The sequence below is a fragment of the Pinus tabuliformis genome, chromosome 7, assembly GCF_031772625.1.
Source record: "Pinus tabuliformis cultivar Carrire ecotype Pingquan chromosome 7, CPIR1, whole genome shotgun sequence".
NCBI lineage: Eukaryota > Viridiplantae > Streptophyta > Pinopsida > Pinales > Pinaceae > Pinus > Pinus tabuliformis.
In genome coordinates this window covers 445,651,279-445,671,982 of record NC_142293.1, presented here as the reverse complement: position 1 = coordinate 445,671,982, position 20,704 = coordinate 445,651,279, and positions in this window count along the sequence as shown.

The window sequence follows — 20,704 nt, the reverse complement described above, 5'->3', positions numbered from 1 at the left end:
AGGGAAGGGAAAAAATCATATTCAATTACCACTTTCCATTTCTAAAACACCTTTGGCATCGATAGCTAATAAACATTCCCTAGTTTTTGTTGGAAAACATCAAGCATATGGCCGCGGGCATAAAAGCTGTTGCGCATCCATAAACATGTGTTACAAACCATGACATCATCAAGGTTATTGTGTTGGACACCCTAAGTTGCCAGTGTAGGAGTTGAGAGTAAATAAAGAGGAAGAAGACCAGAACTACCCACAAGAAACAAATTGGGACGTCTAAGGAATATGTTACAACAACAACCAAGGAGAAGCCCCAACCCTTGAAATTAAGGGTTGGAAAGAGGCTAGTGGACAAGCCAATTGGTGATAGGTGACCAAATTAGATAATAAGGGTTAGTGGGCAACCATAGTACCCATTCATGTCTCAGAAGAACGAGGAGGCAGTAGAGCAGAAGGATGAAGAGTAGGTTTAGCTGGAGGAATGTTCCTCATGTGGTAAGAAAAAAACTCAATTCCTTCTTTTAAAAATTGAAATTTTAGAAAAAGAGAATGGAAAGGCAAGGGAAAAATTAGCATATGAGAATTTAAATGAAAGAGCCCTTGGGTTAGACACTTCGGCCAAGGCCGTAGAAATGGATGTGAAGGAAGATGTCCCAAGGGTTGTGTGCGCGGCCTGTGCTAAGAAGCTAGTGGCAACGGGGTATAGAGTATGTGCAGTGGACACTATCTTGAGGGAAACACAAACCAAATTCTAGGAAGCTGACACACAAAAACCTGTTGGAGATGCTGTTGTTACCCAAGAACCAGTAGCTCAGACAACGCAGTCCACATAAAGTAATTTGGTATCTGATACACAGGAGCCCTTGGTTGACACTGTTGTTACACAAGAACGAAAAGTGGAGACAAAAGTTAGCCAAGGGAAGGAATAAGAAGATGGCATCCATAAACCTGTGATTGACATTGTTGTTACACAAGAATAGGCAGTGGAGACAGAAGCTTACCAAAGAAAAAATGATACACAAAAACCTGTGGATGACATTGCTGTTACACAAGAACCAACAGTGGAAATGGAAGATGATCAGGGAGAGAAAGAAAATATTACAAAAAAATCAATTGATGACATTGCTCTTACATAAGAACTAGCAACCAAAATGGAGCAGTTTCAGCCTCAGGAGGATGTTACACTCTCGATTGTTAATGCATGTGGGAGAACACCAAGTCATAACAAAGGATGGTGTTCTGAAAAGATGTTGTTGTTACCAGAGCTACAAAAATGGAAGAAACATGCACTCTCTATACAAGAGGGGGTGATCTTCCTCAAGGAACACAAAAGGATGATGGATACCATCAGGTAAAAATGGTTAAAGGAATAATAGGATGTTGTAATTATGATATAGGTGTTGTCCTTGATGGAAACTCAGTCACAGGTCTGCTCAGATTTGATAAAAGGAAACTCCCAGTGTAACAGGTTAATTCAGAGGTAACAAGGCATTGTTATAGAAGAAAAAGAAGTTGGAACAAAGATGTACTGATAAGAATCAAGAAGTTGAAGGAAAAGGATTTTTTCAGACAGTTTAAGTTGTACATGCATGTTCACCTTGTAAAACCAAAGTATACACACAAGTTCACGTAACAAAAAGAGCGTATACATATGCACACACTTACACAAGAGGAAAAACACAAATGGGTTGGAAAATCAAGGAAATTCAACAGTAAAGGATACTAATGGTCAATACCATGGTATTAGCCCACCATATTGAGTGGAGTAATGACTATTTGATCCCATCCAAGAATACCACAGGTCCTAAGTGTCGTTTTGGTTCGAGGTATTGAGGATGGCTAAAACTATATAAGGAGCAGAAGATCAAAGGGCCAAGTGTGCAAGTGAAATAGTTTCTTAGGAATACTTTTATCTGAAGTATATTTTATGTTGCAGGGGTTATGATTATGTTATGATCTGAAATATTTTGTGCACCTTGGATACAACGTTGCATTAGGATCATGAGACCTAAAATGACTTATCATTGTATGATCTGATATTGGTTGGGCTAGATCTGATTTTTTATGCATGTTTTAATCTTTAAATATCATGGTTTGGGTATCTCTGAAGTCTAGAATAGCATCAAAGTTGTATGTTAATATATGCAGATCTATACACTAGTTCACCTTGGTCAAGACGCATATACACATAGGTTCGACTCTTCCAAGTAGCATATGAAAAAGAAAAGTATGTTGTTGAGAATGATTTATCTATATGATCAGTGTTGTTGTTTTACTTCTCTTTGTCAATGAAGTATTCTTAGATTTGAAAGTAAAACTGAATGCATAAGGAGTTTGTGTCTGATTGATTGAATTATTAAGTGAGAAGGGTTACCTATGTTGCTAACTGTCTAGATCTCTGATAGTAGAAGTTCAAAATATTACTAGTCGGTACCGATTTAATTAAGATGTTTTTATGATTAAGTAGTTTTGAATGTATACACAGGGTATGTTAAAGGAAGTAGTGTATACATGCAGGTTGGGTTCAGTAGAGTAGTGTATATTTTCTGATGTATGATTTTTGAGGTTGCACCTAGTTCTAAATGATGATGTAGGTTTCTGGTTTCAACACAGTGTTCTGGTGACAATGATTTGAATGTTTAGATTAACCGATTTTTGGTTGATCCAGTTTAAGTTTCTATGTTTCTGATGGGTCCAGTGTGAAAAATTGATGAAACAAGGCCTTCATATTGTATTGTTGTGTACCAGGAGGATCCAATCTAAAAATTAATGAAACGTGGTCCCTGGAGAAAGAGAGAAGGGCATAGCCTTATGTAGGCTGGTGCCTACGTACTAGAAAACATATCAGCTAGTACAAGAACAAGGAGTTGTAGCTCCCTTCCAGTAGAAGTTGGAAAAAGAGAGAATGGTGTAGCCTTCTACAGGTGGGTGCTTGCATACCGGTATGAGTCTGCACGAGTACAATATTGTAAATAAAGTTTCTTTATATTAAAATAAGATAGAGAAGACAACACCAGGTGGTTTTTCTCCCACATTGGGTTTCCACCTTAAATATTGGTGTTGATGTGTGTTTCTTATGTGTCATGGTTTATTATGTTATTACTACACATAGTTACTATATAATAAGTTACTGATGCACTCAATAAAGATCAACACAGGACAAATTGACTAAATCATAGGTTCTCTAGGTATACGTTGGTTTCTCTAATCACAGTAGCATGTACACACAATTTCACTTCACTAAAGTAGCATATATAAATCTATTTGGGAAATGAAAGATTATTGAATTGTAAATACGGATTCACCCCCCCCCCCCCCCCCCTCATTATTATTTCCAACAATCAGTATCAGAGTAGGTCCTTCAGAAGAAGCTTGATCACTTGAAGGGAGATGTTTCAAGATGAACAATCAAGAAGGCATGGGAGCTGTTAGGTTCCTATAATATAAGGGATCATAATTTTGAATTGACTATGTTAAGTCTTGTAATATTGTACATACCTTTGCTTTTCTGCAAATGTTTTCCATATTAAAAAATTAAAAAATGTAAAGAGGGTATTTCATAAAAGAATATCGAAGGACAAAAAGAGTAAGAAGAGATCAAAAAAGTGGAAAAACATGAACTCACAAAAAAAAACAGATCATGAAAGTGTGCAAGCCCAAGTGCCACTACTTTTTACTTTACTATGCAAAATAATGGTTGTGTGCATCTTGTCATAAATGCCACAACCCATGATAGTCAAACTATTTAATCTTGACTAGGTCATGCTTTAAATTTCATGTTTATAGATAGAGAATAAAGATCTAGCCAAACTGTTTAATCTTGGTAGGTCAGTAGTGTTAGAGTCGGTCTGGTCATCCCTCCGTCAGAGATCAAAACTCTTTTTGCATTTCATGTTTAGGTGTCCCATCTTGCTAGATCGGTTTCATTCCATTAGGAGCATGCCATAAATCTGATGGAAGGACTTTGTCATTCACTACCCCTCATGCTTTGCACTGTTGGCTCACGTCTGTCCATCAAAATCAAGTTTTAAAAGTTATTTGCAGTCCTGTTTTAGTTTCTAGGTCATAACAGTCATTTTAGTCATTAGGTCTAGGGTTACTCAATTTGGTCTTCAAGAAGGTCTAATAAAGCCAGCAGGCCAGAGGGAGGTTCTTGATAAGTTTTTATTTCAAAGATTTTTATCGTCATATGGATGGATTATGATTTTTCTTCAAAACTCTGTTTTGAAGACAAGTCAACATTTCGTTTTTTGTAATAATTTTCCAAAATTTTTAGTTCTTGAAATCTTCAGGCGCAACCCTGGTCTCCTTTGCCAAATCAGATGTCAGTTATTCCTGCAAAAAATTGCCAAGAATTTCATCATTTCAACCAAAAAATCGAGGAAACAAAAAGACAGAGTTGCATTAATTGTGAAAAAGTGCCAATTGCAAAACATTACTAAAATGGGTTTTGAAGAACCAAAAATCAAATCAATGTCTTTATAAAGGTTTTTCCATGAAGATCAATGTCATTTTGCTTGCCAAGCTCAAAGAGAAGCATTTTAAACTGAATTGGGTGAGCAAGTGCGTGTTTTGGGGCGAAATAGCTTGCAGCTAGCCGGTGCGGTGCACAGAACAGGTGGCGCGGTGCACTAGAAGCGCGCGGTGCACTGGGAGAAAGTGCCCAGTGTTATTCTGAACGGCCACGGTGCACTGGGTTCTTGGCGCGGTGCATACAGTCCACAACCCGAATTTGCTTGAAACTTCTCCAAGTTGCTCATTCCTTGCATGGATTTGCCAGGTAGACCATTCTTCTTGATGTTGCATTAAATTTTATGATAAGTGATGGTGGTTTATGGGTGATAAAGGTTGAAACAAAAATCCAAACCCTACATCTAAAGTGCCTTCAAAGGAAGATTGCTTGTGGGTTCTTAAATCTTTGATTTGTCACCAAGGACTCTCCTCCTTCCCCATTTCTCCCTTGTTTCATCATTTACTACCCCCCCCAGCTAAGCTCATCAATCCTACATTTTCTTTCCTACATTCAAATCCCAAAACCCCAAAACCCTAGCCCTCATAAAAATCTCCCAACTCTATACAACAATCCCAAACCCTAAACCCTATTCCCATACATAAAATCCCCCTCCTCTCCCTAATAAAATTTATTTCAATATTCCCTAAACCCCTACTGTTTTCCTCTTCCTAACATTCCCTGGTGGCATTTGTCTTTTCCCCTTGGCTGTATTGCATTACAACGCAGCAGTTTCATACATCATTAAAGAGCAATCCAATCACAATTTATATACAGCAGCATCTTTTCTTCAAGGTATTTTGTACAACAGTCATGGCATATGAGCATTCATCGGACTATGAAGTAGAAACCCAAAGTGACTCACCCTTGGAAGAACAGGCACCTCGGAGGCCTCATAAAGGTGGCAGACAAGTTAGAGAAGAACCAACCACCCTTACAGAATTGCAGATCTGCCCTCTTGCTATGCAGTGTTTTTAGCATCAGTCATGCTATGAGTTTTGTCAAAAGGTGGCTAGTGTCCAATTTCATGATGAGCTAGCTCGTTTGTTCATGCTACACTTACATGGAGATCAAGCTACCTTAGTCGGTGTCACCTTCATGCTTACACTAGAATCTGTCTCATTAGCAACCGGTATACCGAACATTAGTGAACCATGGCACAAGAAATAGAAGATTGACTGGTAGCATTATGAGCCATACATTAAAACCAGTTTCTTGAGGCAGCTCAAGAGAGTGTTCCCATTCTGATATTTGAAAGATGAATATGATCCACTAATGAGATTGATTATGAAATATTTTAGTTGTGAGGGACGGTCCTCTCGTCTTTATGCTTATCAAGTCAGGTTTCTCATGCATTTCACCAAGGTACAGATGATGAACATTACGTATTTCATTTGCCAGAACATAGAGAGGATGACCACCTTTATACAACATAAAACCCCTCAGCAGCAACTTACCAGTGTCTATCATTTTGCTCTTATTAAGATTTTGGTGGTTCATCAGCTTGGAGTACAGGGCATCACTTGGGATGATTTCATCTCTCGTGACCTCTTTAGAGCTTCACGAGGATTACCAGAGGTTAAGCATGAAGGTGGACCTTCTCATTAGTATGAGTGCCATGAGACCGCTAGTGTGCCGGTATTCATCACATATCAGAGAGGCACCAAACATTTGTTTGCAGCGGAAAAGCGAGTGTTATCTCCACCCGGGGTGGAAGGGGCTTCGTTTCCTCCATCAGCATCACAAGTACAGGACAAAGGCAAGAGGCCAATGCAAGATGAGGGGCCTTCAGGTGAACGAGAGATCGACTTCATTCTCCTTCATGATGATGATACAGATACGGGTCCACAAAGCGTCAAACTTAGAGAGATCATCCAGGAGCAGAAAATAGAGATCTAAGCCTTATCCCTTGACTTGGAGAGGGCTAAGTGGACCATGAAATACTTGGAGCACAGGAAAAAACAACTTGAGGATCAGCAAGCAATCATGGAGCTACAAAAAATTCGCGATAATCGCCAGGCTGCACAAAGGAGAAGAATTGAGCTCACGTCATTGGAGCAAGAGATTAATGAGGATCGGGAGGCCAATCTTGAGAGAATTAACATGCACTTAGAGAGGATTTTTTATAAGGACGACAAGGACCATGCTTTTCTGAGACACATGGCTTTCCACTATATGGCATGAAACAAGGTGTGCAAGGCCCGAATCAGGAATTTGAAGGCCAAATTGAAGAAGGCAATAAGGAAGCAAAAGAAGCAAAGGGAGATAAATCGTCTTCAGATATTGGCTAAAGCCTCTTTAGCCTAGCATGATAGTTAATGAACAAGCTCCAGCCCAAATTTCAAGAAATTTGGGGCATTTTTGGTATTTTTGCAAATTTTTGTACAAAAAACAGGGTTTTTCTCCCTCTGCACCGCGCCACCTGGCGTGCGCTTATGATAGGAGGCTCCAAATGCAAAAAAGTTTATATTTTTGGATTTTTCATGAAAAATCATGACCTTTGGTGCATGGCCAAGAAGTTTGGGCAAGTTTTGAGTCCTCAGGAGGTCAAAAACACTCAAAAAATGACCTCACTGCCCCTAATTTCACACACAGAAGCAGTCTTTGGATATTAAGGTTTTGGAGGGGAAAATGGGCACCAAATTCAGAAATTCGACTTGGGTTAGAAAGTAGACGGGCCAGGATTTCCAACAAGCACACTTGGGCTCAATTTGGACTTTAGAAAGTGCCTCAAAATCAGCATCAAAGTGGCACGACGCATACAAAAATCGGCGCACAGAGGTTTATTGCACAATTTTTCACCTTCCAACTCAGAAATTCGGCCAGTTTGACTAGTTTTGCTTTGTGATGTTATTTTTGATATATCTTGATGTAATTGGATAAACATGATGCAATTTTGGCACTTATTTACTTGTTCTAGAGGATTCATTCACCAAAAAGTGAAAATTAAATGAATGAATCAGTTTCCTACCTTATAGAAGCAAGTTGTTTTGACTGCCTAGATTTTAGTGCTTTGTTTAGAATTGGTTGAAACAACTCCTAGAATGATGAGCTCGACCCCTAGAGGCAAGGGAATGGATTGGGATAGTATATATCATGTAATTTCTAAGTCATTTTCAAGGTTGGACTCTTAGGAAAAGTTTGGCACTGTATTGTACATCTTTTTCTACATTTTTGGCAAAGGAAAGACCAGGGTTTTGCAGCACTGTTTGGGATCCATGTGGCTTTATGTTTTGATGGTGTTCTTCTATAAGTAATTGTAAGTTCATTAGTGTTATGTGTATCATTTTCCTGTCTCTTCTTCTAAGTTTGAACAAATGAGTGATTAAGGTGGAATCCATTAACTCCTATGCTCTGCCTTTGAATTTGTTTAAATTTCCATGTTTTCATTTGTTTAAGGAGAATTCTTGAGACTCTCTTGCTCTCCTTAGCTCCTCACCAGTCTGATCTATACATTCACTCGATTTAAAGCATCAAAATGATTGCCTTCCTTGCCCCAATCAGAACTCTGCAGAAACTGTGCCTCATCCCCGAGCCCAATTTGCCTTTCCCTGTTTCCAACACAAAACCCTCAAAAACTCAAATCAAATCCTTTGCACTTTATACCTAGCCTAAAGTCAGTTGCTAAATCAGTCATCTCCAGCCCCATTGATTATCGTTTGCCAAGATTGACCCGGAGAGAGCCCGCTCCTGTCCTCGTAGGGCTAGCTACAAGGCTGAGCGTGGTTTGATGTGGACCTAGAACCTTGTCTTTTCAGCCTAAGACAAATCTAGGCTCTAACATAGTGGTGACTCCACTGGGGACGAAAGTTTATTTTCATTTTTTGGCTTTGTAGACTACAGACAGAGCCTGAAGATTAGCCAGGTAGCCTTCAAAACACTTTTGCTTTGCATTAGCGCAAGTAGATAAAAGCTACTTCAGTCAATCTCTGGTCTAGTTTATAAACTGAACATCTGATCTAAACGATCACCCCAGTACATTTATCAAGTTCAGATATGATTGTTGATGGTGGACAATGATCAGACCCAGCAAGGCTGAAATCATTCACCTGGCGACTTCATTCACTGAAAAATCCATAAATCAATGCTTCATGGTGACTCCACTGCAGGAAGATCAGTAGCTTTAAGATTTTCAATATGGAACGGGTTACAAGAAGATACGCTCCCACAAGCTGAGATCACATTCCAGGCTATCCAAATAAGATTCCGAAGGTAGATTTGTCAAGGAATTTTCCTACATTTAAAGATAATGGTAGGAAGGACGCTGCTTTACATCTAGTTAGATTTCACATGCATATTCACAAATTGAAAGGTTATTTTCCCGAACATTGCTTGATGAAAATATTCCTGGCCACTCTGGAAGGTTAAGCCCAATCTTGGTATGAAAGTTTGCCGTCTGCTTTTTTTTACTGTTTGAAATATTTTCATACCATGTTCTTTGAAAGGTATAAAGAATCTTATCCATCATTAAATTTAGTTCAAGACTGTTGCAAGCATGCTTAGGGTTTTATTGAAATCCTTGAGAAATATAATGAAGATGATAATTTCATGGATGAAGAGATCATGGAAGCCTTGTATGAAAATTCGTTTCAGCAGCACACAAAACTCTTAGAGGAAACTTTGTAGCGGGATCAAGAACTTAGTACGGTGGAAGTTGAAGGAATTTTGCATCTTGACAGTCAACAAGAATTACATGAAATGGATCAACAGTATGAGGAACATTTGTACACTCCTTCACTTGAAATTAATGAAGACAATCATTGTTTGAGCAAGAGAAAACCAAAAGTATTATCTCCTCTGTCTGAAGACGAGATAGAACAACTCTTGAATGGTCATGTTCCAACTCAAGTTAACGTAGATCTACAATGTGCACATGGTCAAGAAGGTGATGGTGGAACTTATTCTTCCTCTGAAAAGGATGATAGTCCTCTAAGCAGCTTTATAGATCAACATTTTGAAGATGTCCATATGGATGAAAGTGATGAAAGAAAAAGTGTTGTTTCAGATCTATCCATAGAAAAAGACAGCATGCTGGGAAGTCAAGTTTCAATTTCAGAATGTGATGAAGTTAAGTCACCCATTTCAGATTCAGATTGTGATGACCAAGAATACCTTGTGCTGAATCTCACGAAGGAGAACTCTGCTGCTGAAAACAGCTGGAATAAAGTAGACAGAGTTATGAATCCGAGTGTTCTCATGTCATCAGAACAAAGCCTGCATAAAGCGGTATTCTAATCAGTTCATGAACAACAAGATGAGGTCTTCGCTCTAGTAAGTGAAAAGGTTTCTCTGGATGAATTTATGGTAGATGATAGAAATGCTAGTGTTGGGTTTCAAGAATCATTTGCAGTTTATTTTCTTATGGTTGATGAATGTAATGAGAATCTGGTTGTCATAGTATATGAAGATGGCCTACAATATATTCAGACTGTCGAAGATCAGACCATTCGGGATTTCATTTCAGATTCTTCTTCCTATGTTTCATGTTTTGAAAGGTTCTTTGAAGAGGAAATCTGATCATCTACTTGTTCAGAATTTTTTGAGGACCAGGAACATGCATTTACTGAAGTACATTATGAAGGAAGATCAAAATCAAAGGAGAAAGACACCTTGCTCTTTTAGCAAGAGGAAAGACTTCATGTTTTCAGGATCCAATGGCAAATCTGTTGCAGCCAGCAGTGAAAGTGATTATTGCAGTATTTAGTGATGAAGGAGATCATGGTCAGCTGTGTTTTTGGATGCCCAGTTACCAGTATCTATTGTTGACGGGAAGATCTGATCAGGAGAATCAATCAAGAAGGCATCTACTTCATTGGTTAAATTGACATTTTGATATAGTTTGATCATATATTGTCTTGTAAGAAACATAGGTGGTCATGTACTACCACCAAGCTTTAAGTTTTAAGTTTAGGTATTAGTCATTTTGACTTAGTTGGTTAAAGTCAAGTTTTACAGTCGTTTCAATTAACGTTGAGTTAGTTTTAGTCAAGTTTCCAGTCAATAAATTGAGTCATGTTGGTTTGTTGAAATAACGACTCCATAGCCCAGTCGACGAAGGCACTGTCTAGCTCTTCCAGAGATCTGCCGTTCTTGGCACCTCCAAGGAGCTACCATCCCCATTGGAACCAATGTTAGAGTCGGTCTGGTCATCCCTCCGTCAAAGATCAAAACTCTTTTTGCATTTCACGTTTAGGTGTCCCATCTCGCTCGATTAGTTGCATTCCCTTAGGAGCATGGAATAAATCTGACTGAAGGAGTTTGTAATTCACTACCCCTCATGCTTTGCATTGCTGGCTCAGGTCTGTTCATCAAAATCAAGTTTTAAAAGTTATTTGCAGTCTTGTTTCAGTTTCTAGGTCATAATAGTCATTTTAGTCATTAGGTCTAGGGTTACGCAATTTGGTCTTCAGCAAGGTCTAATAAAGCTGGCAGGCCAGAGGGAGGTTCTTGATAAGTTGTTATTTCAAAGTTTTTTATCGTCATATGGATGGATTATGACTTTTCTTCAGAACTCTATTTTGAAGACAAGTCGACATTTCTTTTTTTGTAATAATTTTCCAAAATTTTTAGTTCTTGAAATCTTCAGGCATAGCCCTGGTCTCCTTTGGAAAATCACATGTCATTTATTCCTGCAAAAAAATGCCAAGAATTTCATCATTTCAACCAAAAAATCAAGGAGGAAAAAAAAAGACAGAGTTGCATTAATTGTGAAAAAGTGCCAATTGCAAAACATTACTAAAATGGGTTTTGAAGAACCAAAAATCAAATCAATATCTCTATAAAGGTTTTGCCATGAAGATTAATGTCATTTTGCATGCCAAGCTCAAAGAGAAGCATTCCAAACTGAATTGGCTGAGCAAGTGCATGTTTTGGGGCGAAATAGCTTGCAGCTAGCTGGCGCGACACATAGAACAGGTGGCGCGACGCAATGGAAGCGCATGGCGCACTGGGAGAAACTTCCCAGTGTTATTCTGAATGGGCGCAGTGCACTGGAAGTGCACGGCGCACTGGGTTCTTGGCACGGCGCATACAATCCACAGCCCGAATTTGCTTGAAACTTCTCCAAGTTGCTCATTCCTTGCGTGGATTTTCCAGGTAGACCCTTCTTCTTGATGTTGCATTAAATTTTATGATAAGTTATGGTGGTTTATGGGTGATAAATGTTGAAACAAAAATCCAAACCCTACATCGAAAGTGCCTTCAAAGGAAGATTGTTGTGGGTTCTTGAATCTTTGATTTGTCACCAAGGACTCTCCTCCTTACCCATTTCTCCCTTGTTTCATCATTTCCTACCCCCCCCCCCCCCCCCCACTAAGCTCATCAATCCTACATTTTCTTTCCTACATTCAAATCCCAAAACCCCAAAACCCTAGCCCTCATAAAAATATCCCAACCTTATACAACAATCCCAAACCCTAAACCCTATTCCCATACATAAAATCCCCCTCCTCTCCCTAATAAAATTTATTTCAATATTCCCTAAACCCCTACTCCTTTCCCCTTCCTAACATTCCTAGGTGGCATTTGTTCTTTCACCTTGGCTGTATTGCATTACAACACAACAGTTCATACATCATTAAAGAGCAGTCCAATCACAGTTTATATACAACAACATCTTTTCTTCAAGGTATTTTGTACAACAATCACGGCATCTGAGCATTCATCAGACTATGAAGTAGAAACCCAAAGTGACTCACCCTTGGAAGAACATGCAACCTGGAGGCCTCATAAAGGTGGCAGACATGTTAGAGAAGAACCAACCACCCTTACAGAATTGCAGGCCTGCCCTCTTGCTATCCAGTGTTTTTAGCATCAGTCTGTTATAGACATTTTTGGGCACTGCAACCCCAATCATAAATGTCCATAAACCAAGGGCTCTTAAGTCCCTAAAAGTGTTGTTCCAACCTCTAAAAGAACAAGGTCAACTTATTACATCTTCTCCCAGAATTTCTCCATGAAAAACGGCTCAGAACTAGTCAAAACTAGACCATCTCACCTGCTCCATGGTCAAAGTGCGCTGCATCCCACCTAAATACTCACGGTAGGTGCGATGCATCTTGAAAATCCCTTTTATGGGGTGCGATGGGTGAGAGTGGACGAATGGCAGGGTCAATCTGCAAGGTGGAGGAGCAAGGAATCTTCTAGAAACTTCTCCTGTGACACTTGCCTCTCTGCATTCTCCCAGGGATGAGTAAGAGCTCATCAATCTCCAAGTGGTTTCAAGAACTATCAGAGAGAGGACACTAATAAAATATAAAAAGCTGACTCACCCCCCCTGCAAACATCTATATATGGATCCCTCATCCCAGAGATCCAGAGGCTGGAATTTTGTATCTTGTAAGGAAGTGTTGTTGGTTTCTTGGTGCAATATCATAGTGTCGGGTGATCTAAGCTTTTCATGAGCTGAAGAAGGGCTTTCTTGCTGAGAGGATGATGCTGGGTCAGAACTATTGGTTGTAATCCTCTTTGCTCTTTCTTGATTATCAATAAAGCTTTTCAAGTTTTCCTCCACATTCTTGTATGATTGATGTTATGTGCATTTGTGTGGTCAATATATATCTGGTCCTATATTGTTTATGATAATAGATCTATGTTCTTGGATAGTGTTATGCTACTTTGATTCTACAGGTACTTTGTGAAGTTGGGTAGACAAGGAAGCGAGTAGTAAAGATCTATCAGAAAGGAGAGGAATCGAGCAAGGAACCAAGTGCAAGACAGAGGTTGGTCTCCTTATTCCCCTCTTATCTATTTCTCATAAAGGAAAACGAAAGTAGTTTTAGTTTGTTTGTTTCTGAGGTAGCTACCAGCCTTAGTGGTACTAGCAGCTCTGCACAGACACTAGTTTTCCCGATAACAAAATGGTGACTCCACTGGGGAGCGAATAGATTGTTTGTTTATCTGCATTTGTTTACTTTATAAACTTACAGACGGAGCCTGAAGTTAAGCTAGCTAGCCTTCGAATTGCATTTGCTATGCAAGTGCAAAGTAGATCAATGCTGCTTCAGTCTATCTCCGGGTTTTGTTTATGAACTGAACAATTGATTTACAAGCTCTCTAATTGCCCTTGTGGTGGCTCTAGTAACCTCTTTAGATCTACCCCTGTGATTGATTTACTGATTACCACTTGCTCGGCCTAAATCCCTGAACTGAGCTGCAAACTGTGACCCGGAACCCAGTTAAAGTCTCGTCCCTGGTCCAGCGCACTGTCTCTTCTGTGAATTCTAGATGCATCACACTTCCCGAGTGTAGTAGGTGCGTTGCATCTCCAGTTCACTGTGTTACAGGTGCGCTGATCAGACAAGGCCTTTCATGCTCCTAGATTTGGTTTCTGTGTTCACTTTTTTCAACTCTATTCAAGAGTTTTGCTGCCTGTAGTCAATACATCTCTATTGAAACCCCCTTCCTTTCCATTATTCCGCCTCTATTGTGTAAAGGACTGTAATTTTTTTTATGTATTTTGAGCCATTTTCAGTTCTCTTTTACAAAGAAGTACCTTAATTGTACTGTTGTTTCTTGATTTGAAAAGTGTCGCAAGTGTCGTTTTCAGTCATAGAAGAGAATTTGATTGTTCTTGATAGTCAATTACACTGATACTCTTGTATTTGATTTGAATTAGTAGTTTTCCAAGTGTCAAAAGAAAGTTTTCATTTCCAAATGGCAAAGTGTCGTCATTGTCCTCATTTTGTCTTGAAAAGAAACATGTTAGTAATGTCGCTTTGAAAAATAATTCAGATTTGTGCTTAGCTTTCTTTTTATCATTCACACATTAAGAAGGCTGAAAACAAATACGTGCATGTGCATTTGCATTTAGACTGTTTGTTGGTTTGATTTAGGACAGTGTATATAGTGTGTGCTCTCTGCTCTATGTTGAAAGAATGCCATCTCTCTTTCCTTAGTAGCTAGGATTTTCATTGCGTAAAAGAAGATTAAACGACTGTTTATCATCTTAGATTGCATTTTAGGAATTGTACATCTACATCACGTGGTGAACCTGAAAGGAAAATTTCTTAAGCAAGATCAACTGTAAAATAAATTTAATGAATCTAAAAACGCTTTGGAACCTAATGCACAACATCTAGAATTCTAGGCTAGAGACGTATTTCGGCGTCGTTAAGCCTGGAAACTGTTGTTCTCATTGCTGGTTGGGTGATTCCTCCACCTTGAGACGATAAGTGCCAGTACGGACTTGTGCTCCCACATACCGTCGAGTATATATTGGGAGACCACAATAGGCAAATCCTTTATCCATAGGAAGCTGTGTCTGCCGCCCTATCGATTGCAATGCACTGAACACAGCATTCAGGAAGATTGACTGCCGTACCATAAAAAGTATTTTGCAGTTTTGCGATTGGTTTGGTAATCCCTCTGTCTAGATTTCTAGAGCACTCCCTTTCGTTCCTTTTCAGACTTCTTAAAGGAAAAGGTCCATCTGAGCACTTGTCACTTCAGGTCATTAAAAATCGAAGGCAACTAGAGTCATATTTTTTTTTTTCTCAACTCTTAAAAATTGAAAAAACAAGTTCTATCAAAGCGTCTAAAATTCATCTAATTCAGAAACATACTTCCCCTTGATTTTTAGTTGATCGAGTAATCCGCAATCGTGGAAGAAAGTCAATTGAAACCTCGTCATTTGCAGAGGCTTTACGAGTAACCGTCTTTGTCCCCAGAATCGAAACTGTTACGAATAAGGCGAACTCGTTTAACCGGTTCCAAATCCCCTACTAAAGTTAGAACAAGTGTTCCAACATCATCGGAGACTCTGGTTACTCCAAACATTTCTGGTATCCCTGCCTTTACAGAAGAAGTTCGACAGCCACCAAAGGATAGTAGAACTGATCCTAGTGTGAAGGTAAACACTTGTATTACGAAACCAGCTCCATCTACAGCTGATTCAGAAGGTTTTATTCCCCAAACATCTGTCGCTGCAGATTTTATACCTTCTTCAGTACCAAAAATATTCTACGGACCTGACGGTCTACCTCTTCCACCTAGTCTGATTGCTATAGAAGAGATTGTGGAGGATCCTCTATCTAGTACTCCATCGCAGTTTGGAGTCAGCATCATCCTATATCCTTCTTCATCAGAAATTAGTATACCGTTATCGGAAGCTCCTGTAGAATCGCTAGGCAATCTTTTGGATAGACTAGAAATGTCTGAACAACCGTCGACATCTAGGACTGTGTCATCCGACACAGCGACGATAGAACTTCCTGCTGTCACTCCAACATTGTTCGCCGGCATACCATCTATCCCAACTAGCTCTCAATCGCTAGAAGGGGCCCACTTAGGGGCTATTTCGACACTATGGTCCGTTCCTATTTGTTCATCTGGAATAGTATCCGGGAACTCTTATGTTGAGTCTCAGCAAATTGATCCTCCAGGGTGTCAATTTGGGCAGTCCGGTTCTCGAGGACAAACAATTCCTTTGAGTACTAGATTACCACCGTATGGGGGGCAGTATACCCTTTCATTGTCACCTCGGGGAGGACAACCATACGTGAGTTCACAACAAAATTCAGGTCATGCTGGAATTACATCTAGCGGTTGGGTGCCAATACTACCTGAACAACCAAGGGTTGTATATTCGATGCAACAATGTTTACCTATGTCAAATATACCAACTACGCTGGCTATCGTGACGGTGTTGCAAGTACAAGCGTTGCTTGTTGTATGCCAACCTCAGGTTTCTCAGATTATAATGCAACAGCCTCTTGTCCCTGCGACTCAACCACAATCGCCAACTAGTGGCATGACACAGGCCCAAATGGGTACATTACCCCTCATCTTGGTCAAACGGTCAATATTGGACAACAACACATGGCTTCGCAACCATGGCTGGTGCAATACCATCAACCACAATTCCAACAAGTATACCAAGGATCTGAGCAACAAATTTTTGCAAATAGTGGGCAGCTGTATATTCAAAATGGTCAAAATCAACCATTCCATAATGGTTATGCCCATCAACCTTACCAAAGTTACCAACATCAAATGCATTATGCTGGTATGCAAAGACCAACTACTCAGGAAATTTTGTCATATCCTGGGTATGCTTCGCCAAACCTGAATCAACAGCTACCCTTCGTGGCAAATTTAGATTTACCAGATCTAAAGCGGCTAAGAAATGATCCAATTGCTTACGCCCCTTGGTTGCCAACGATTCCGAATAAACTTCCGTCAGATATTCCTAAATTTAGTCGAAATCCAGGTGAAGACCCGTCGAATCATGTGATGACATTTCATCTGTGGTGTTCATCAAACACCCTAAATGATGATTCGATTAGGCTTCGCCTTTTTCAGAGGACGTTAACTAGTCCGGCAGCAAAGTGGTATATCGAGTTACCCAGAGCTTCGTTTGACAATTTCAGTGCCCTAGCCACAACCTTTTTAACCCATTTTCAGTTACCGATAAGTTACGAAACGGGAATGGAACTTCTTACCAATTTCAAGCAAACAACGACCACTCACATATCAGATCATATTCATGAGTGGCGACGTCATCTTAGAATTGTAAAAATGTATGTTCGTGATAATATTTTAGCTGAATGGTTTATTAAGTCATTATTACCTTCCATTACAGAAGATATGGCAAAAGGAGGAGTTGTCACTGAAGAGCAGGTTATTGCTCCTGCACAATATTTAGACTTGATTTATACTCAGTTTAGCACACTCTACGATAAAGTCCCTGACGCTCCCAGACCAGAATTTTCCGTCCCTCCTCCTCCTAAATTGAACAATGACTCTCATGCCGGTGATGGCGTGATTGGTGTGACAGACACGAAAACGACAAAAGCTACATCTAAAAAGGCCCGTAAGATTTCCAATCAAAATGAAAAGAAGAACTTCTCGCCTCGGAAGTAAATTCCGTCTCGACTGACAAAGGCAAAGAAACCAAGCAAACAGGAGGCAAGAAGAAAAACAAAGGGAAGAAGAAGAAACAGGAGGAATCATCACCTGAAAATTCTTCTGCAAACCCTCCTGGATATAGGAAACCAAAAAGTCCATGCTTAATATGTGATGAGGATCATTGGACAAGAGATTGTCCACATAAAGCTAAGTTTAAAAGATTCTTCAAGAATTCAAAAACTTCGGCGGTATTGACTGATCCGTTTCCAAATCCAGGGACAAATCTGGTTGCTATTGAAAACTCTTCCCCATCCCAAGTGCTGATGTTGTCGGTTTCGAAACAACAAAATGATACTTTGATATCGACAAGGAATAAAGATTACGGGAATCCACAGCTGTCGAACAACAAGGATAAGGATAAACCTAGTAGTTCGACAATGACTTCGACAGAAGTTGCCCCGCCCATCATTCCAAAGCTAACAATAAAACTGCCAAAGGGACTAGTACACAAGTCAACATTTAATCCTCATGCCAGAGCAGCACAACATTATAACATAGTGGAAGATCTGGCCCAATCGCCATCTGCTATGTCGACACTTGAAGTACTACAAAATTTCCCATCCCAAAAGCAGGCTTTATTATCAGCTATAGGTGGGCTAGACCCAAAGGATTCTCATCTTGTGTCCTTTAATCACAAAGGATACGATCCTCAGTTACCAGCTCAACTAGATTTCCTCATTCAGGTTGAAGCCCTTAACAAAACTGTTCATCGAACAATTATTGATGAAGGGGCATCTACATGTGTTATGTCGATGAGTTGCTGGAAAACTTTAGGATATCCAACCTTGTCGCGATCTTCGACGACATTAAAAGCATTTGATGGACGAACATATACCCCATATGGTATTCTAAGTAACTTGCAAGTCAAACTAGGGGGGAAAACAGTAGAAATAGATGTCAAAGTAATCGACAGAAACCTCGATTACAACATCCTACTGGGAAGACCATGGATATATGCTATGGTTGCGGTTGTGTTGACCTACTTTAGAAAGATTGCATTTCCTTTTAAAGGAGGAATTACAATCGTCGACCAACAAACATTTCTCCCCAATAGTTCCCAAGTTACGGAAAGCATTCCGATGATCCATGGAAGCCCCCATTCGCTTAAAAATATCGGAGTAGGCCTACTAAAAGACCCTATATTAATGGGGACTTTTTCCCTCCCACCTCCAATCAATCTGGAGGATGTGGCGACGGTAGGAACCTGCAATATGATATCTTCAACTCAAAAGATCTCAGAAAACGATATTAACATGGATCATCTGCAGGTATTGCCTCCAAGCCCAATAGAAATATTATAGCAATCAATGTTTTTGGCATGGGAGGCAAACCCAAATCAATGCTCATCGAGCGTTTGGATAGATAGGTCTAAGGAATATGGCACCCCTTCAGATCCTTGGTCGCAAGTGCATTACACTGACAAAGGAATTGTTCAGTCAATGAAAATTGAAGAGGCGCCATGGGAAGATTACCACCATCGTTCCCATCTTCCGCATAGTCAAGAAGATACTCCTAATAACCTTCATCATCCTTCAGTTTTTGATTTCCTATCAAATACTGTAAACACAGTGGATTCCGAGTGAAACTTGTCCAATATTGAAGAGACTATCTTCATAAATATCTCGACCAAAACAGATGTTGTAGAGAATATTTATGTTGGCAAATGTTGTTCTCCTTCAGAACTGGAAATGTATAACGCTCTCTTTCGCGAATTCAGAGATGTCTTTCCTTGGTCATATGATGAAATGCTAGGCATTGACTCGAGTATAGTTGAACACAAAATCAAGATGTATCCAGATGTCAAACCAGCACGACAACGACTACGGCAGGTGCACCCCAAGAAAGCCGCTACCATCAAGGCAGAAGTTGAGAAACTTCTCCATGATGGTTTTATATACCCGGTTCCTCTAACCGATTGGGTATCGAACATTCTTCCTGTGATGAAAAAACAAGGAATGATTAGAGTTTGCGTCGATTATGGGGATGTAAATCAAGCTTGTCCGAAGACAACTACCCTACACCCTTTATTGATCAGATAATTGATGAATGTGCCGGATGTGAAATCTTTTCATTTATGGACGGATTCTCCGGGTATAATCAAATAAATATCCGCCCACAGGACCAGTCAAAGACTGCATTTATTTGTCCGTGGGGCACATTTGCATATTGCAAATTACCCTTTGGTTTAAAGAATGCAGGGGCAACATTTCAAAGGGCAGTGAATTATGCCTTCCATGACATCAAAAACATCATTCAACCATATCTCGATGACCTTCCGGCTCATTCGTGAAAGCAGACCGATCATCCGCAGCATTTGAGAGCGATATTTCGTTGTTGCCGACACTACAAGATACGACTCAATCCACACAAATGTGTGTTCTGTGTCAATTCTGGTCATTTGCTTGGCTTTGTAGTCTCAAAAGACAGGATTCGTCTTGACCCATGTAAGGTTAAGGCAATCATAAATTTTCCTCCACCTTCAAATTTTCTTCAGATTCAGAAACTCCAAGGGAAGGCAAACTTTCTAAGGAGGTTCATTCCAAATTATGCCAAACTTGCTAAAGGTTATACTCGTCTATTGAAAAAGGAAGTACCCTTCGTCTGGGATCAGGTCGTGCAAGCTTCCTTTGATGCTTTAAAAGAATCCTTAATGAAAGCATCATTAATGTACACTCCTGATTATCAAAAAGACTTTAACCTGTATCTGGCTGCAGCGAATACAACCATCGCAATGGTTTTAGTTCAAGAAGACAACGGAATTGAACATCCTATATATTATTTGAGTAGGAACTTAAATGATACAGAAAGCAAGTATTCCTATGTTGAAAACTTGGCTCTCGTAGCTGTTCAAGTGATACAGAGATTTCGACACTATGTCCTCTTTCGAAAACTACCATTTTGTCAGATTGCAACCCCATGACTTATATATTGTCGCGACAGTTGCTGGGGGGAAAATATTCGAAATGGATAGCAATTCTCCAAGATTTTGATCTGGAATTCGTAAAATCCAAATCAAAGAAATCCCTGGTTTTCGCGGAATTACTATGCGATTTCCCATTGTTGTCCAACGATGAAACATCTGAAGAAACCATCGTGGATGAATCACTGTTTCTGATATCTTCAAGCAATCCGTGGTATGGAGATATAATCATCTATCTCCAAACCCAAAAATATAGGTCTAATACCTCCCACTCAGAACAAAAACGTATTCGATACCAATCAAAAGACTACATGATCGTCGGTGATACACTCTACTGTCGTGGTGTCGATACAGTTCTGAGGAGGTGCCTCACC